The sequence below is a fragment of the Rhinolophus ferrumequinum genome, chromosome 5 (genome assembly GCF_004115265.2).
Source record: "Rhinolophus ferrumequinum isolate MPI-CBG mRhiFer1 chromosome 5, mRhiFer1_v1.p, whole genome shotgun sequence".
NCBI classification, from domain to species: domain Eukaryota; kingdom Metazoa; phylum Chordata; class Mammalia; order Chiroptera; family Rhinolophidae; genus Rhinolophus; species Rhinolophus ferrumequinum.
In genome coordinates, this window is record NC_046288.1 from 28046257 (window position 1) to 28059795 (window position 13539).

The following is a 13539-nucleotide window of genomic DNA, read 5'->3' on the forward strand; positions in this document are numbered from 1 at the left end:
TAAAATATGTGCATGTCACCATGCATGAATCATACCTTAATTTTTCAAAAGCTCTTAGTTAATGAAAATAAAAAGTTAACAATAGAACTGAAGTTTCGTTCTCCCTACTCAATTTCATTTCCATCCATAGCTTCTCAGAAGTCACTACAATTCTGAACGTGGAGTGTATGCTTCCCAGGTGATACATTATACTTCTATTACACACACCTATAGCTATTGCAATGGATAGTAGAAGTTTAGTTTAAAAGTATTTTTTTCTATGTATTAAAGTAACATTTTGATTTTATTTACTTGCTTATTTATGTATTTATTTATTTTCTCTTTTATTAAATGTATTGGGGTGACATTGGTTAGTAAAATTATATCGGTGTCAAGTGTACAGTTCTATAAGTCATCTCTATATTGCATTGTGTGGTCACTACCCAGAGTGAGTTCTCCTTCCATGACCATATATTTGACCCCCTTTACCTTCTTCTACCATTCCCCGCCCCTCTTACCCTCTGGTAATCACTAAACTGTTGTCTGTGTCTGTGAGTTTTTGCTTGTTTGTTTGTCTTGTTCATTTGTTGCTTCAGTTGTATACATTTTGACTTTAAATTTAGAGGTAACTGTGCATGTTCTCATTTTGGGTAAGATTGCATTCATTGTTTTTTAAAGCGTAGCAAGATAATATTGAGTTAAACCTTCTTTATAGAAAGAAAAATGGTTAGATGTATTTCTCATCAATCATCCTTCACAGCTCACACTAATGTTTTGAGGTTTTTTGTTGTTGTTGTTGTTTTTAACTACCAGAGACCATTTCCCCTCAGTCTCAGAAATTAATGAAAGTTTCCAAGTTATTTCCAATAAGTCAACAATCAGTAATTTATTGTTAACGTTCTAAATGATAATTGACTTTTGTTGAATTATTTTCAGCTCTTATGAACCTGTGTTCAACTTTTGTTTCCATTTTTAGAGGGCTGTTGGCCTTTTGTTTGGTTGCTCATGACCTAACTCTCAGTTCCCTCAACTTTGCACAAACTCCGCCAACTGTTATTTTCTTCCTGTATTATCTGCTTCTTATGCCTAAGGACATTTCCGTATGTAAGTGTCTTGATGAGTATTAAATTTATTACAACAGGTATATGCATCAAACTGTTGAAATAATACAGGACTTCCTATATTATAGGACTTTCTTTCTCTCTGTTTATTTACTACTAAACTTCTCTACTCCAGGCCTTTGATTTCTAATTGGTGGTAAGAGATTCCTTTTCTTTCCATTCTCATATTAGCTGTACATCAATAGCATCAGAAAAGGCTGAAATTATGCTGATGGAGGACACTGATAAGGGCTTTGTCTTTAGTCTGTCCTTTAAATTCTTCATCAATCCCATTAGGTACATAATTATCATTGTACCTTGTTTACTCTGTATTCCAACTTAAGTTTTTAATTGGCATCTGAAACTCAACTTTTAAAAAACGAATCTCCTATTTTTTCCTGCCAAACCAGCTCCTCTCTCAATCTCTGCCATTTCAGTAAACGGTAACTATGTTATTCCAGGTGATCATACCAAAAATCTGGAATAATTATTGACCTATTTGTTTCTCTCACACTTCACATCTAATCTATTGAAATCTATGCCCTCTAACTTTTAAAGTATACCTCGAATATGATAATTTATTACTATCCCTACTGTTGCCATATTCATATGTCTAGATCATTACAAAAACTCCAAAGTAGATGTATTTTTTCCCTCAACCCCTTCAGTCTGCTTCCTAACAGGTAATCCAGAGTTATCTTTTACAATAACATCAGTGTTCAATCAATGTGATTGTTTTCTTGAAATCCTTTCAATACCCAAGAGTCCTGCTCTATTGGCCCCATTTGCCTCTCTGAATTTATTTCTACAAAATTCACTATTTTTTACCACACTGGTCTATTCAATATTTCTCAGACTTGCCGAGTATACGCACATACCAGGACCTGAGTTCCTCTTGAACTATCTGCGCGGATTGCTTCCTTATTTCCATTACATTTTTACTCTTTTGCTCAGGGAGGCATTACCTAGCCATCCTGTCTCACAGTGAAAGCCCCATCCCTACCAATACTTCCTATCCTCTTTTTCCAATTCACTTTCCTCTACAGCATGCATCACTACAAACCAACAAATTAGTACTTAACACGTGTTAAACTCCATGAAAGTACACATTTTTGTTTTGTTCATGTCTTTCTTCCAGATGCTTAGAATAATTCCTGGCAATTTCTAGGTACTCAAAAATTGTTCACTGAATAAGGAATCTTAACTACATTTTCAATTCAGCATCTGTCCAAATATATTGTTCATAGCATATATAAAATGTTAAAGTACATTAAAAATTGGGGAAATCTTTCAATAGATTGTTCAAATTTCAACTGGATGTTCATGAATATATGGGCAGTTGCAAAACAGAAAATGTGCTGGAAGGGCTAAGCCAGTCAGAAGGAAGGTGGGACATTTCACAGTGTGCTCTGGAAATATTGTGAATGAGGCATAAGACATGTCAAGAAATGGAGCCAGAAATCTCTCCTGGTAAGATTTTTTGAACAACCTTACATTCTATGTTGAATATCTTGAATGTTACCTTAGACAGCATAAGACATCATGGAACTGTTTGATTCAGTAAAATCACTTGTTACATGAGTGACTACTTGAGATCTGTTGGTAAATTATCTTAGCAATGGAATATAAACTGGTGAAGAAGCAATGGATTAAAGAGGTTAGGAGGAAGCCACAAGTATGAAGTCCTCTAAGAAGTTTGGTGGTGAGTGAAAGAAGAAAATGGGTGATGTGGCTAGTGGGTGGCACAGAATGATGAGATGGTATCTGTATAATGAAGGAGAGTTGAGAATAGAGTAGGCTTGGCAAAGGAGCATGTACAACTGAAGCAAGTAAAATTGCAATAGAAAAAAGGATAAACATCTAGGGAAGTTCTTAGAGGCTCGGAAAGGAGCAGATAGACTCATACCTCAGTGATTCATAGAACAGTTACTGGAGAGTCACAGAAATGAACAAGCAGGGTTGTCTGCTTTCCATGTCCTTATACATTAAAATCAATACGTGAAAGCTGAAACTGTTGCTTTTGAAGGCAAGTAGTCCTATTTTTAAGGGAAATTGAAGTGTTTACTAAATATTGACCAAGTGTCAGGTCAACGTAAGGGGCAGATAGATATTAGACAATGAAAAGTGAGTTTCTTCTCATTCTGAGGAAAAAGTTATTTAAATAGTTCCATTAAAAGGCAGGAATATCATCTGTTGAAAAGGAAAGCAAGTAATGAGGTGTTGGATGCCAGAGTGGGATTTACTAGCTAATCACTTCTCCAGTTTTGTGGCTTGGCAAGATTTACCTGATCTATAATGTTTACTGAAGGACTCTGAAGCCTCAAGGTGTCACTGTTTCTGGAAGCACATACCAATTATCCCCAACTTCTGACTGAGAACAGCTAAGAGACTCACATGAGGATTACCTGAAGGCCAATTACAGCTACTGAAACACACACAGGGATCACAGTGGGTGGCAGAGGAAACTCTGGGCTTTCGGCAGCTCAGAAGTCTCACACCCTCTGCACACCCCATGGAAGAAGTGACCTAAGACCCAGGAGACCTGCACACAAGGAAGAAGCCCACCTCCCAGTGGCTGTCTGTGGCTTAGGGCTCTCAGCACGCATTTGTGCAGATGAGAGCAAAAATGCACTGAATTTGTGAAAGCTACCAACCACACTCCATAGCCCCACTCATCTAGAACTGCATTGGCCAGGGTGGCTGGCTCTGCCTCCACAAGACACAGAGTTTTTGTACATTAGAGGACAACGTGGAGATAGCTTGGTGGGCTTCATCCAAGACTGGCACTGTTTTTTTGTCTGTTTGTTTAATATATATATATATATATATATATATATACACATATATATATATATGAAAAAGAAAAGGAGAGAGAAAAAGGAATATATGTATTTACATTTTCTCTTTCTTTCCATTTTTCTGTATTAATTTTTTTTGGGGGGCTGGGAGGGCTGGTGCTATTTTCTGTTGTGTTTCTTTTTTTTTTTGTATTTCTGATATTTTTGTTTGTATTGAGTTCGTTGTCAGTTGTTTATACATGTGAATGTATTTGGGTTTTTTCTTGTTGTTGTTGTTGTGCTTGGTGATTTGTTTTGTTCTGAAATCACTGTGCAAAGGGCCCAGCCCAAGAAGCACAAGAATCAGCACACCCAGAGGCCAACTCTAGACCAAACCAGAGCATTACCGAGTTTGACCTACAAGTGACACACACAAAGGGAATTCTCTACAGGCACAAGAGCCCATAGGGGCCAAGCCTCATTTGAGGGGTCAACCCTCACACAGCAGCTCATACACTGTGGGCATAGCCAATTCTCGTAGCTAGTCAGCATGGGAGTGAATCCCATCTACTGACAATCCAAAAGTTACTATAGCACAACTTCAACAGGAGAATACACACAACACAAGGGACACCTCTGGAAAACACACACAGGAAAATAGAGAGACTGTGCAATTCAGATACAAAGGACATATACTACATAAGATCACTGTGCAAAGACTGAGAGACCTAGGGGATTAGAGCAAACACAGAGAGTCAGTCAAAATAAGGAAACAAAGAAATATGTCTGAAATAAAAGAACAAAAGGAAGCCTCCAGAATTGGAACTAAATGAAACAGAGGTAACCAACCTATCAGATACAGAGTTTAGAACACTGATGATAAGAATGTTTAAGAAGCTTAGTGTGGACATAAAGAAGGATAGAGAAATAAAACAAACAAACAAACAAACAAACAAACAAAAAACAGTTAGAACTAAAGGATACGATAGCTGAAATAAAGAACACATTTGAAGGAATTACCAGCAGGTTAGATGAAGCAGAGGATCAAATCAGCAGTTTAGAAGACAAGATAGCAGAGATCACCCAAGTGGAACAACAACAACAAAAAATAAAAACCAGTGAAAATAGTTTAAGAGACCTGAAGGATAACATGAAGCGTGACTACATGCACATCATAGGAATACGAGAAGGAAAGAGAGGGATCAAGGAATCAAGAACATATTTGAAGTAATAATGACTGAAAACTTCTCTAACATGGTGAAGGAAATTGGCATACAAGAGAAGGAGGTGCACAGAGTTCCAACCAAGATGATTCTAAACAGGCCCACACCAAGACACATTATAGTTAAAATGGCAAAGGTTAAAGACAAAGAGAGAATCCTAAAAACAACAAGACACAGACAGCAAGTTACTTACAAGGGTGCTCCCATAAGAGTGTCAGCTGACTTTTCTATAGGAACATTGCAGGTCAGAAGGAAGTGGCAGGAGGTTTCAAAGTGATGAAAAACAAAGGCCTACAACCTAGATTGCTTTATCCAGCAAGGCTATCATTTAAAATTGAAGGAGAAATAAAGAGCTTCCCAGAAAAGAATAAGCTAAAGGAATTTATTACCACCAGCCAGCATTGCAGAAAATGTTAAAAGGGTTTTTTAAGCAGAAGAAAGATGAAAACAATCTAACTAATGAAGACCAAAAATACAAATAACAAAATGCCAATAATTATGTACCTATCAATAATCACTTTAAATGTAAATGGATTAAAGGCTCCAATCAAAAGGCTTAGGGTGGCTGAGTGGATAAGAGAACAAGACTCTTGCATTTGCTGTATATAAGAGACTCACCTCAGATCAAAAGACACACACAGGCTGAAAGTGAAGGGATGGAGTAAGATATTTCATGCAAATGGAAATGACAAAAAAGCTGGAGTTGCAATACTTATATCTGACAAAATAGACTTTAAAATGAAGAATATAATAAAAGAAAAAGAAGGGCACTACATACTAATAAAGGTACCTATCCAACAAGAGGACATAACCCTAGTAAACATCTATGCACCCAACAGAGGAGCACCTAAATATATAAAACAGATATTGACTGACATAAATGCAGAGATCAACAGTAACACTATCATAGTAGGGGTCTTCAACACACCTCTGACAACAAGAGACAGGTCTTCAAGACAGAAAATCAATATGGAAACACGGCTTTATGATACATTAGACCAGTTGGATTTAATTGATATTTTTAGAGCATTTCACCCCAAAGCTGCAGAATATACATTCTTCTCGAGCACACATGGACCATTTTCCAAGATAGACCACATGTTAGGTCACAAAACAAGTCTCAATAAATTTTAAAAAATTGAAATCTTTATGAAATGTCTTCTCTGACCACAGTGCTATGAAATCAGAAATAAATTACAAGAAAAACACTGGAAAATACACAAATACATGGAGGCTGAATAACATGTTACTAAATAATAAATGGGTCAACAATGAGATCAAGGAAGAAATCAAAAGATACCTCAACACAAATAAAAATGAAAACACAATGAAACAAAATCTATGGGATGCAGTGAAAACAGTCCTAAGAGGAAAATGCATAGCATGGCAGGCCTACCTAAAGAAAGAAGAAAAATCTCAAATCAACAGTTTATCCACACAACTAAGAAAACTGGAAAAATAACAGCAAAATAAGCCCAAAGGGAGTACAAGGATGGAGATAATAAAGATCGGAGCAGAAATAAATGAAATAGAAATTTAAAAAAAAAATTAAAAAATACAAAAGGTCAATGAAACAAAGAGCTGGTTTCTTGAGAAGATAAATAAAATCGACACATATTTAGCCAGATTCATCGAGAGAGAGAGAGAGAGAGAGAGAGAGAGAGGACCCAAATTAATAAAATCAGATATGAAAGAGGATAAGTGACAACAAACACTATAGAAATACAAAAATTTTTAAAAAATACTATGAGAAACTATACATCAACAAATTAGACAATCTAGAAGAAATGGATAATTTCTAGAAGCATACAACCTTCCAAGGCTAACTCAAGAAGAAACAGAAAATCTGAATTGAATCAGTGATCAAGAAGCTCCCAACAAACAAAAGCCCTGACCAGATAGCTTCACAGGTGAATTTCACAAAATATTCAAAACAGAATTATCACCTATTCTCCTCAAACTATTCCAAAAAATCCACAAGGAAGGGAGGCTCCCAAACTCTTTTTATGAGGCCACTATCACCCTGATCCCAAAATCAGACAAAGACGTTACAAAAACAGGAAACTACAGGCTGATATCCCTAATGAACATAGATGCAAAAAATCCTCAACAAACTATTAGCAAACAGAATTCAGCAATACATTAAGAAGATCATACACTACATCAAGTGGGATTCATTCCTGGTATGCAAGTTTGGTTCAATATCCACAAATCAATTAATGTGATATACTGCATTAACAAAATGAAATATAAAAATACATGGTCATATCAATAGATACAGAAAAAGCCTTTGACAAAATCCAGCTGCCGTTTATGATAAAAACTCTTAAGAAAGTGGGAATAGAGGGATCGTATCTCAACATAATAAAGGCCATATATGATAAACCCACAGGTAACATGATAGCCAACGGGGAAAAGCTAAAACCATTCCCCTTAAGATCAAAACAAGACAAGGTTGCCTACTTTCTCCACTTTTATTCAACATAGTTCTGGAAGTTCTAGCCACAGTAATCAGACGAGAAAAAGAAATAAAAGGCATACAAATTGGCAAGGAGGAAGTAACATTGTCATTATATGCAGATGACATGATATTATATAGAGAGAACCCCAAAGAGTCCACCAAAAAACTACTACAACTGATAAATGAATTTAATAAAGTAGCAGCATACAAAATTAATATTCAGTAATCAGTTGCATTTGTTTACACCTATAATAAACTATCAGAAAGAGAAATTAGGAAAATAGTCCCATTTACAATTGCTTCAAAAGCTATAAAATACTTAGGAATAAATTTAACCAAAGAAGTAAAAGACCTATACTCAGAAAATTATAAGACACTGAAAAGAGAAATTAAAGATGATACAAATCAATGGAAACACATAGCCTGCTCATGGATAGGAAGAATTAATATATTTAAAATATCCATACTGCCTAAGGCTATATACAGATTGAACACAATTCCTATGAAACTACCAAGGACATTTTTCACAGAAATAGAACATATAACCTAAAATTTATATGAAACCATAAAACACCTCGAATAGCCAAGGCAATCCTGAGAAATAAGAACAAAGTGGGAGGTATCACGATACCTGACATCAAAACGTATTACAAGTCTATAGTAATCAAAACAGCATGGCACTGGCATAAAAACAGACACATAGATCAATACAACAGAACAGAGAGCCCAGAAGTAAATCCATGCATATATGGTCATTTAATTTATGATAATGGAAGCAAGAATTTCCACTGGGGTAAAGACAGTCTATTCAATAAATGGTGTTGGGAAACCTGGACAGACTCATGAAAAAAAATGAAGCTGGACCACCTCCTTACACCATATACAAGAATAAATTCAAAATGGATTCAAGACTTAAATGTAAGATCTGAAACCATAAAACTCCTAGAAGAAAACATAGGAAGTAAATTTGCAGACATTACTCTTTGTAATATTTTTACTCATATATCCCCTTTGGCAAGACAAGTACAGAAAAAATAAACATATGAGATTACATCAAACTAAAAGTTTTTTCACTGCAAAGGAAACCATCAATAAAACAAAAAGGCGTCCTACGGAATGGGAGAAGATATTTGTCAGTGATACATCTGATAAGGGGTTACTATCCAGAATTTATAAAAAAAGTCATGTAAGTCAACACCAAAAAATAAAAAAAAACAACCCAGTTAAAAAATGGGCAGAGGACATGAAGATATATTTTTTCTAAAGAGGACATACAGATGGCAAAAAGACATATGAAAAAAATGTGCAACCTCACTAATTATTAGAGAAATGCAAATAAAAACCATAATGAGATACCACCTCACTCCGGTCAGAATGGTTACCATCAACAAATCAACAAACAACAAGTGCTGGTGAGGCTGTGGAGAAAAGGGATCCCTTGTGCACTCCTGGTGGGATTGTAGATTGGTACAGCCACTACGGAAATCAGTATGGAGGTATCACAAAAATCTAGAAATGGAACTAGCAATTCCACTCTTAGGTATCTATCCAAAGAAATCCAAAACATTATGCACCCATATGCTGGAAAAAAATTGTGCACCCCTATGTTTATTGCAGTGTTATTCACAATAGCTGAGATATGGAACCAACTGAAATGCCCATCGGTAGATGACTGGATTAAGAAACTGTGGTACATTTATACAGTGGAGTATTACTCAGCCATAAAGAAGAATGAAATGTTACCATTTGCAACCATATGGATGGAACTAGAGAACATTACGCTAAGTAAAATAAGTCAGATGGAGAAAGACATGATCTCACTTATATGTGAAATCTAAAGAAAAGAATAAATGAACAAACTAACCAGAAACAGTCTCAGAGATATAGAGGAAAAACTGAGGGTTGCTAGATGGGAGGGGGGTGGGGATGAGGGAGAAGGTGAGGGGATTAGCAAGCACAATCTGTAACCACAAGACTACCCAGGGATACGAAAGACAGTTTGGGGAATATAATTAATAATGTTATAAAGATTCTGTAGGGTGTCAGATGAAAACTTATCTTCTTAGGGAGACTACTTCATGGACGGTGTAGATGCCTGATCACTGCACTGTACACCTAAAGCTGAAGCTAAATAATAATGAATGCCAACTATAATTTTATATATACACACACACATATATACATATGTGTATATATATTATATATATATATATATATATATATATATATATATATATATATGTATGTGTGTATATATATATATATTTACAGGATGTTGAGTACAGCATAAGGAATAGAGTCAGTGGAACTATAACAGCTATATATTATGTCAGAGGGGTAGTAGATTGGGGGTCGGGGGTTATCATTTGTGAGCGGTATAAATGTCTAACTATTATATTGTTTTATACACCTGAAACTAATAAAAATAAATAAATAGTTCCATAAAAAAACCAATAAGATGGTTTCTAGGGAGCAGCAAAGGAAACACAAAAGTTAAAAAAAGATTGTTTTTTAATCTTTTTTTAAAATATATATTTTTTAGCAGTTTTATGACACATAACCCCATGGGAGAAAGAGCTTTAAACTGTCAAATACCACATGTAATATAATTGGTCTTCTTTAGTGTTAAGAACATAGTCACATACGTGGTAAATTTTGCAAATATTTTACACAAAATTATTAGAAATTTTAATATCTTGATGGTTAAACATTAATGTTTCAGCTAATCAGAAGGATTAGTTTTTCAAAATGACACATTTTCCAATAATGGCACCTAGACATTACCACTTTCTCCAGGAGTCACAAATTGGCAGCACTTGCACAAAATCCAGCAGTGTTTGGGTTCTGTCAACAGACACAATCTTTTTAAACAGTTTTCATTTGTTGACAATCAATACACAAAAATGTTATGAATAAATAATGAAACAGCTTATCCTAAAAAAATGGAAGATGTGACAACAAAGGGCATATATATTACAGATCAAAATTGACTGGTGTGAGTATTAATCTTTCCCTTCAGACCAGGCTTGCACTTTCAGGAAGGCCACAGTCCCCCTGATACTTTATTTTCCTTAAAACTGGACCTACTTTAGCCACTCATATTAACCTACTTTAAGCACCATACCATTTCATTTTGTGACTGCTGAAGAAGCAGGTGCCATATAGATACCAAGTCACTTTACATAAATTAGTCATTACAATTTTATAAATTGGATGAAATATGACTTATTTTTCACAGATTCAGAAACTACTGAGAGAAGTTACAAAAGTAAATGCTTATGAAAGTTACTGGTAGTTAGTAGGAGATCTGGGTTTTCCATTCTATCACATACACTTACATATGATAACCATATTTTTAGTGTTGGCAGATTGTAAGCACTGAATATAGGGAATATATTTTTTCATACATTAATGACATTTTAATTAACATATCCAAAATGTCATTTTACATATTTATTCAAGATATTTTAGACTAGAAGTGACATTAAGATACCTCTACGAAAAAACTAAAACTTATCCTGAATCACACAACTAGTACTTGGCAGAGGTGAGCTACACAGATATGGACTACAGAAAATCACTACATATTATAACATCTTCATTTCCTGGTACCATGCTGTAAATCAACCTGAGGGGATACACTCCTTGGAGTATGAGGTACAAGCATTGGATGGAAAAACAATTTCTAATCATCATAACTTCTTAGAATTAAAATCATTTTTTACGTGTATTAAACCACAGAATTACCATATCGTGGAGAAACAAGGTTTAAATAGTGCAGTGATAACCTGTCTCTGATCTCCTACTGCCTGGACATCTTGCCTTCCATTTAGGAAAGGAGGTAATATTTGTATTTATCCTTTGTTATTCTATGTGCTTTGTAATATTGTAAAAGCTAGTAACATTTCTCTAAAAATATTCTTAAAGAAGCTAATGTCAGTGCACCTTAAGACACCTTGAGAAGTTGTTTTATAACTAACATAAGCTACTGATTTACTTCCTTTTCAAGTGCTTCTGGATGCAATTAACATATAGACATTGGCAACTGTCTATTATACTGCTGTATCTGATAATGAAGTGCCAAAATCTTATTTTAAGGGCAAGGTCATCATAATGAGGTTTGTGGAAATCCAGGACACCGCATATTTGATTTTTGGCCTTCTGGATCACTTTCTTCATCTGTTAATTTGGCACATTAACCTAATATAGTTGTTCTAGAGACTAGAGATAATATTTATAACATACCCAGCACAATGTCTGGCACAGAGCAGGTGCTTAGTAATGGCAACTATTTCTATGTTTCTCATTTATCAACATGCTAAAAGCATTTCTTTAACTCTCAGTTAACATTTGGCCTGGGTGCATAACAGACCCCTAAAGATATCTTCAATGTCATCTAAAGATTTTCTTGTTTTCCTGTGATGTAGTTCATCTCTTTAAAAAAACTCAAAAGAAAAAAAAAGAGGGCAATTGGAAATTGTACCAGAGGAAACAGAAAATCTATTTTTCTCGGCAGATAATATTCAGAAAAGCTTTTGATTCAGTTATTTATAACCCAAAGCACAGTGTGGAAGGAGTTTATTATCTGGAATATAAAAGTTAATTATATAGAGAAAGTGATACTTCAGTCTACTTTGCTCTGTAATTCAGGCAAAGAGTAAATATACTATCTACACAATATTGGTTGTAATGGTTGTAGATTGATACTTTATTGCTAGGATGAATTTAATTTAGGTAACTGAGTTACATTGTTTTTCTTTTTCTAAGGAATCTGACAACATCTCACAGGAAGTAAGTCCTAACTTCTTAAAATACATATATTTTAACTTTTGTGTTATTTAATCAAGGTTAGAAAATAATTTTTTTTCTTTTGTAGAAATTTAAGCAGGAAACGAAAGTGGTCATTCGTCCCAGTAAGGTAAAGTTTAATTATTTTATCCTGTTAATCTTAGATATATTTTTTTATGAAACATGGGTCATTTTCTCATTCACCCCAAATAAACATTTTTAAGTATGATTGTGAAAATGGTGATGTTTTCATTGCTTTACCAAAATGCTATAGACAAACATGAAAGGGATCCTAGAAAAAGATTTGTGAACTATTTTGAAGCCACATTGTTAAAGCAGGATATCTTTGAAAGAATGTGAAAGAATTTCTTGTTAATGGTCCTTCACCTTTACTTTTCTTCCCTAATTGTGAACAAGAGGTCACAAAGTTGTATTTTCTTTGCTATCACTTCATGCCCAAGGATACTCTACTACATTTCAGTAAATGCTATATTCCTGTTAGTTTTGTGTGTTTTATTTTAACAGGGCATTTGTTCCACATCCTGTGCGGTATATATTGGTTTCACATCTATAGTACAATGTGAAGTAAAAATATTATAGTAGTTTGAACCAAATTGAAATTAAACTGGATTTGGTAAACATATTCCAAGTCAATGAAATTTGAAAACAAAGATTATATTTTTTTATAATGAGACAAAAATTACACCCTCTGATCTTAATTCTATGACTATTTCAATTGAAGAAGATAGATTTCTGCATGAATCAATACACTTGATTCTCAGATTCTAGGAGAAATGGAGAACTTATCTCAGTGGTTTTGATTCGTAAAAGCCCCAAATGCAACATTCTCTTCTTTTAAAAAACTGTTTTCCTATTGCAATATTTTTCTTTAAATAGACTCATTTAAACTTTTTAAAAATAATTTTAAAATAGTTGATTTGTTTATAATACAAACAATGTATATTTCCTCTGAAAAAACATGTTAATTGGCCTAGTGATACATTTTTCCAATACACAATACAATAATGACTATTAAAATGAACAAAAAGCTTATTACATGTTGCCTAAATTACTTTTGTGTATTCACTCACTCATTCATTTGACAAAAATTTATTAAATAAAAGCCATGCCCAGAACACCACCTCAATATCTAGGGATACAATAATAAACATAATAAAAACAACAATAAAAACCAATGGTTATACGTTTAT